Source organism: Gavia stellata, chromosome 3 (assembly GCF_030936135.1).
Source record: "Gavia stellata isolate bGavSte3 chromosome 3, bGavSte3.hap2, whole genome shotgun sequence".
NCBI classification, from domain to species: Eukaryota; Metazoa; Chordata; class Aves; order Gaviiformes; family Gaviidae; genus Gavia; species Gavia stellata.
In genome coordinates, this window is record NC_082596.1 from 76298774 (window position 1) to 76305841 (window position 7068).

Here is a 7068-nt window from a genome sequence, read left to right on the forward strand (position 1 = left end):
TTGTGATCAAGTCTCAAGGTTGTGATTCAAGTTCTCCTTGTGAATTCTATCATTTTTACTTACGCATAAAATATCAAATAAATTAATATAACACAATATTTATAAAGTACATACCAGTACCTTTTGTTCTGTTTTTAATTTTCTGTATTTTGGGGAAATTCTCTGTCAAATATTGTCTGGGAGCATATTTTAACAGCTTTGGAAATTACAACAAAGATGAGATTATTTCCTTCAGTCTTATGACACCAAAATGGAAAGACATTACATAGAAATGTTCCAGAGAACAGTAGGTACACTTTAAAAAAAAACAACCAGCCAACCAAAAAAACCCCCCCAAAAAAAACCAGAAAGAAAGAAAGAGAGAGAAAAAAATGTCAGAGAAGCCTACTAAATCCTGTGTAAGAAAAAGCCATGACTTTCTGGAAGGAAGAATAAAATCATTGTCACTTTATTCCAGACTTCCCATAGTTCCCTATCAGTGAAACTGTTGGAAGGAGGAAGAAGCAGCCAACGTGTAATTGTCATTTCAGCCAACATGCAGTATAAAAAATATGGACAAGGGAAATCTTCTCTAGGAACCCTTAGGCAGAGGGAGCATTATGCCTGAATCCTTCTGACACATTCGTTAAATCACAGTGGTCATGGAGAACAGCTGCTGAAATCTGATAGGGAAGCCAGGGCTTGTCTCACATATATCGTAGTATGGACTGGGTACCTTTCCCACCAGCTTCCAAAAGTCTTTCTGCACCATGACTGTAAGGTTAAGGCTCTTTGAGAGCCATCAGTAATGCGTTTCCTAAGAACAGCTCGCCACTGCATTTTGGGGAGGGGTTGTAAATGACAAAGTCAAACGTACAAATTCTCTACTTGGCCAAGATGCAGATCTCTCCTCTTGCCATGGCCTGCACTTCTACCTTCTTAACCACAAACTACCTGCTTCTTCCAGAAAATTCAGTATTACAGCAGCACTAGCTGACCACTCACAGGGGAAATTATTTTCATGTGGTCATTCTACTCACTGATGAGTAACAACACATGGCCTGTGTTCTTCTGTCATCCAATCAACTTCTACCTTAAAGGAGATCAATAGGACACTTCCTAGTCATCAGAGTGACAAATACCAATTTGCTAAAAGCCAGGGGTCCAGAGTGATGTTCCTTGGTCATCATGTCACACATAAGACTACTGCAGCAGTTGTTGCTTTCTTGCCATTAATAGGGAAATTGTAAGAGTTTAGGGAACCTCCACTGAAGAAAATACCTTTTCCAGTGACTTAACAACTTAATCATGCAACACAATATAGATATGTTACGGCAAATTCATGTAGCATAGCAAAGGCATATAATCTGTTTTCATTATCTTTGCGTGGCTACAGAAGGAAAATAAAAACAACTGTAAAAGAGGAAGAGTAGATACGTAAAATCAGAGGTAATGATTATTTCAGGGAAATTATAAAAGATAAATTGTTTATAATGGCAGAAATCTTACCCCACTTACTAGTGAATATGAACTTACTAACTCATATTCTTCTCCTGTTCTATCACTGATACTTATCATATACAATTTTACATGTTACGTTATGATAAAGACCACAATAACTAAAACAACTGGTATTAAGTTACACAATACAATACAAGAACACATTCCATTTAGGAAAACAGTGTCTGGCATATGAATTGCAATGTAATTTAATGTAAGGGGTATTGCTGTATTTAATGCTATTCTTCAAGAATGGGAGAGGAGACCGAAGCCATATACAAAAAATGCCATTTCACCTGTATGCTGCTGTTTAGGAGGTGACTATCATCATCTCATTTAGGCCTTGTGAATCCCACCCCAGAGATACTCAGAAACACCCAGCTCTCGAAGCCACAGATCCTAAGTGGAATTCAGGCCACCTGTACACACTGTCGCAGTTCAATCACAATGTGTACCTTGGTCAGGTTTAGTAATACTGCATGACATCTTTACTGATAAGCAGGTAGCCTAATGATGAATTTCATATTATAAGTAAATGTTAATTAATAATGCATTATCTTATTTAAATACTGATTATTTTATTGATCTTTGGAAAAGTAATTTTCCTTCTTATTTTCAACATCTATACTTCATATATTAATTCTTCACATGCAAAGTGTTTCACTAATATTGACATAATTTCTTCTGACTAGGATTTTCAAAGATACCTACCGTTATTAAGTGCCCAGTCGCCTTTACAGAGTCACAGAATCACTAAGGTTGGAAAAGACCTGTAAGATCATCAAGTCCAACCATCAACCCAACACCACCATGCCCACTAAACCATGTCCCACAATGCCACGTCCACATGTTCCTTGAACACCTCCAGTGATGGTGACTCCACCACCACCCTGGGCAGCTTATTCCAGCGTTTCACCACTCTCTTACCAAAGAAATTTTTCCTAATATCCAGCCTAAACATCCCCTGGTGCAACTTGAGGCCATTTCCTCTTGTCCTGTCACTCGTCACTTGGGAGAAGAGACCAACACCCACCTCTCTGCAACCCCCTTTCAGGTAGTTGTAGAGAGCAATAAGGTCTCCCCTCAGCCTCCTCTTCTCCAGACTAAACAACCCCAGTTCCCTCAGCCGCTCCTCATAAGACTTGTGCTCCAGACCCCTCACCAGCTTCCTTGCCCTTCTCTGGACACGCTGCAGCACCTCAATGTCTTTCTTGTAGGGAGGGGCCCAAAACTGAACACAGGATTCGAGGTGCGGCCTCACCAGTGTCGAGTACAGGGGCACTATCACCTCCCTGCTCCTTCTGGCCACACTGTTTCTGATACAGGCCAGGATGGTGTTGGCCTTCTTGGCCACCTGGGCACACTGCTGGCTCATACTCAGCCGGCTGTCAATCAACACCCCCAGGTCCTTTTCCACCAGGCAGCTTTCCAGCCACTCGTCCCCAAGCCTGGAGTGGTGCATGGGGTTGTTGTAACCCAAGGGCAGGACCCAGCACTTGGCCTTGTTGAACCTCATCCAGTTGGCCTCAGCCCATCGATCCAGCCTGTCCAGATCCCTCTGCAGAGCCTTCCTACCCTCGAGCAGACCAACACTCCTGCCCAACTTGATGTCGTCTGCAAACTTGCTGAGGGAGCACTCAATCCCCTCATCCAGATCATCCATATATATATATTAAACAAGCTGATTTTGAAGCACTCAGTTACAATCTTTGACAAGCCAAGCCAAGAACATCATGTAAAATTAATTGAAACTCCCAGAATATGTATTTGAAGTTATCATCCACCTGTTGCTGTAGTAGAATATTTGTATCTGACATTGCCATTATCACTTTGTTTTGTGTAAAAACAATTTTTTATTTACATGACTTTAGCCCATTACATTATGACAAATGTCCAGCTCTTACCAAAAAGCCCCTTCATGACAAAACTGTATCTTTAGTCATTGCTGAAGAAATAATGAGAGATCCCTCTTGGGATCACTTTTTAAGCAGCCTTAACATACTAGAGAATTATGGCTCATTTTCATTCTTGACTTTCTTCATGGCCTCAGGGAATACATTTATTCATAATCATCTGTCATTAATAGGATATTAGTGCCTCATTTTCTTAAATGTACATACTGTGTCTCTGCTCTCACAGTGTCTTCCTGCACAGTACTATGCAGTTGTAACATACGGTGTCTCACCAGCCACAATAACACTGAAATAAATAATCTTCCTGTGTAGCAATGCCATGCAAAGTCAAATTCAACTACGCCTTAAAGCAGCCTTCGACTTCCTGGAACGATTTTTCATCAGCAAATTGTGCCTGTATTTTTGGCACTCAATAAATCTCAAATTTCCTTTAAGGTATAATGTTATTGTTTTAGGTTAAATATATGCCACCTCCAAAATGGATGTAACCCTGACCAGGGGAAAAAGCTGCACAAGTCATTCTTATTACTTGTGTTATAGAAAGAACACGGGTTACAGACTAATGAACAACAATTAAAATTATTAGGTGCAGGTTTTACGATAACACCAGGGCATCTGTGATGCTACTGTTGTGTAGATCACTGCGCTGACCTTTTTGCCTAGACCCTTGCTATTTGCTGTGCACTGGCTGGTTTCTCCTCTCCTCCCCAATTCCTTCCTGGAAACCAGAGTGATGCTACTGCCATCAATTCAGTGGTCCAGTAGGACGGAGTAAATTTTTGCACTCCTTTTTCCTGCACCTTTTTTCCCCTTGCCAGTAGTGCTTTTCCTTCTCTAACAGCAGCATATGGGAAGTTGGTGAAGGGGCCTTGTGGGGCATACATGACAGAAAGAGCTGTGCTGAGATGTATCCACAACTTGTATCTTTGATCTTATCAACTTTTACCTTAAAGGAGATCAATAGGACACTTCACAGTCGTCATCACAGCAACAAATACCAAGATGTTAAAAAGTAGGAATCCAGAGTGATATTCCCAGATAAAGCCTTAGTAACTACTATTTCCTGCTAAAGCTGATGTGAGCTGAAGTAAACTCACTTGTCATATCTTTCTTTTCTCTTTAAAAAATATATATACTAATTTCTTTATGAAAAGTGATTATCTTTTTCAAGATAGAAAGCAACTGGCATATTCAATACCCAAACTTAGCTATTCCTGACTTTTCAGTCTTAGATTAGACTTCGCTGAATGCTGCAGAAAGGAAGGTGATAACAAAAAGTATTCAATAAATTAAATGATTGAACGTGATGAGAAATATAAGCTAACCATGGAAGATATTTAATGCGTATTTCTTAACTGGAACTATCTGGCCAAAAGCTCCACAATTCTTGTACTCTTACATACAAGAATTTAGAAAACATGGACAAAATAGTTGTAAGATCTGCAAAGAGCAGTTGCAAAATAAACAGTTGCAAGTATTCTCTTTAAGGTTATAAGCAGTGCTTGGTCTCTCTCCAGATGCATCTGCAGTTTGAGTGCTCGACACCATTAAGTCTTCTGAAATAATCTGTCTGGATCTCACACATAACAGTGTATCCACACTTCATTCCCCTGTCCTTCCTTCACATGAGGTGAAGAAAGATTTTTCAAGGGTCTTGCTATAGATACAGATATATTAAAGCAGTGGGTGAAAGACCATACAGGGGTCCAAAGCTTTATATAGGCTTCTGCAAGGCACTGCAAACTTTGACTTTAACAGTACAGAACTCCTGCTGAGGATCAAACAGCATGAAAAATTTCCATACAATCCTTGTCACTTTGGTTTGACATGTTTGCATAAATCCAGTGGGTTAGAAAAGCCACACAAAAATTCTCACCCAGGTGTAATTCTAGCCTTGATTTTTGTGAGGACTTTAAATCATTCTTGAGTCTTCCAGAAAGTCCTTCGTCAGAAGCACTAGGCACTAAAGACCTGAAGAATGACACGGAAGCCAAAGCTGTCTTTTCCTATCCATCTAAGTACAGCCATTTCAGAAAAAAAATCAGGTTTTTTTGAAGGAGAGGTTGATGCTGTCAATGATACCTACACTGTTGTTTTCCCTTGAAGGCTGCTTTTGCTGTTAACGTATCTAAAGTTATCTAGGCGATTATATAACCAAAAAGATTTTACCAAGACTTTGGACACCTGCCACAATGGAGCAAAAAATGCATTTTCCACAGATAGATCAGGGCTAGCCATCTAAAATATACATTGTGCACAGAAGGCACAAGATTAGACTGCAAGCATTTTTCCCTTCTTTCCTCCCCCCTCTTTTTTTTTCTTTTTATTTAAAGTGAAAAAGGTCAGTTTGAAATGGTTGGTAAATCCAAACCCAGATGCTAAATATCCCTGACTAGAGCAGCTGGCAGACTTCAGCTACTGGCAATCCTCACCACTTCTGGAGAGGTAACTCCGTAAATTCAAGGGTAAAACTCTACTTGTGGTGTGGCAGCCTACATTTGTCCTGAATTATTATTTGTTCTTAGAGAAAAAAGAAAAAAAAAAAGGTTCTGCCATTTTCCCTTGCCCTGCAGAAATTCCAGATTTCTAACTTACTATATTATTAATAAGTTCTTCTAATAAGGAGGAGTATTAAATATATATATGCTGTGAAACTGTGAGCAGTAGGACAACTTAATGTTTTTATGGCATCACCTTCCTAATAAAGAAAGCATGGCTCTGTCCTTTTTCCCTCCTATTAGTGGCATTATCCATACATTCCTGTAGAGGAATAATGGCCACTACAATGACCAAAGGCTATGCTTACTAAAGAGCATGCTGAAATTTGCAAGCAGCTGACTCCCAAGTGAGTGTGAAGGAGAAAAGCATGCAGTGCCGCGGGGGCAGATTAACTTGCCCTCATTTCAGTATCTCACACCAAGTCTGAGCTGGTCACTTCAGGCTCTCTTGAGAGTCAGTGGAAAGACCTTTAAAAATACCTGCCTTCAGAGGAGCGAGGACATCGTCTGGAAGCACCTGCCGCTGGTCTGGAAAGGGAGTCTGGAGTAACCAGCTCAGCTTTCAGCATCTCATTTTACACAGTTCAGAGCCGATGATCCTCCCTGAAATCTGTCCACCCTCTCTCAGACTCTTCCTCCTCCCCCAGCCTCCACTGAACCTGCAGTTGTGCTCCTGAACTGGTAGACCAGGTTTCCAACACAGAGAAGACTTATGCCACACTCCCACTATCTAGAGGGCTTTTAAGATATTTGGGTCTGTGAGACCCATAAATCTCTGTAAATACTGACCCAGGAATCCTGAGGAGGCTGCAGAGGTGGTGGAGAAAAGTCAAATGTGGCCTGCATCCATCATTTGCAGCTTCACAGAGGGTGATGAGGTTCCTCGGCTTATCAAAAGCAGGGCCCAATGAATCTCTCCCACAACCACACTTTAACTTCTCTCTTGCAGTTGAAGATATGCAAGGTATTCCACTGTTTTTACACAGAACTTGTTCTGACAGTATGGTAACGGGAAACAGTATGAAACTATAGATAGGGAAAGGAAGAGTGATGATTTAATGGATAGTAGTGATATTACTATTACACTCATTGACAGAATAGAAATACGATAGTGTAAGAAAGGACTCATTCTTTTTATTCTCTTCAAGCCAAAGTTTTATCTTTTATTTATAAAACAA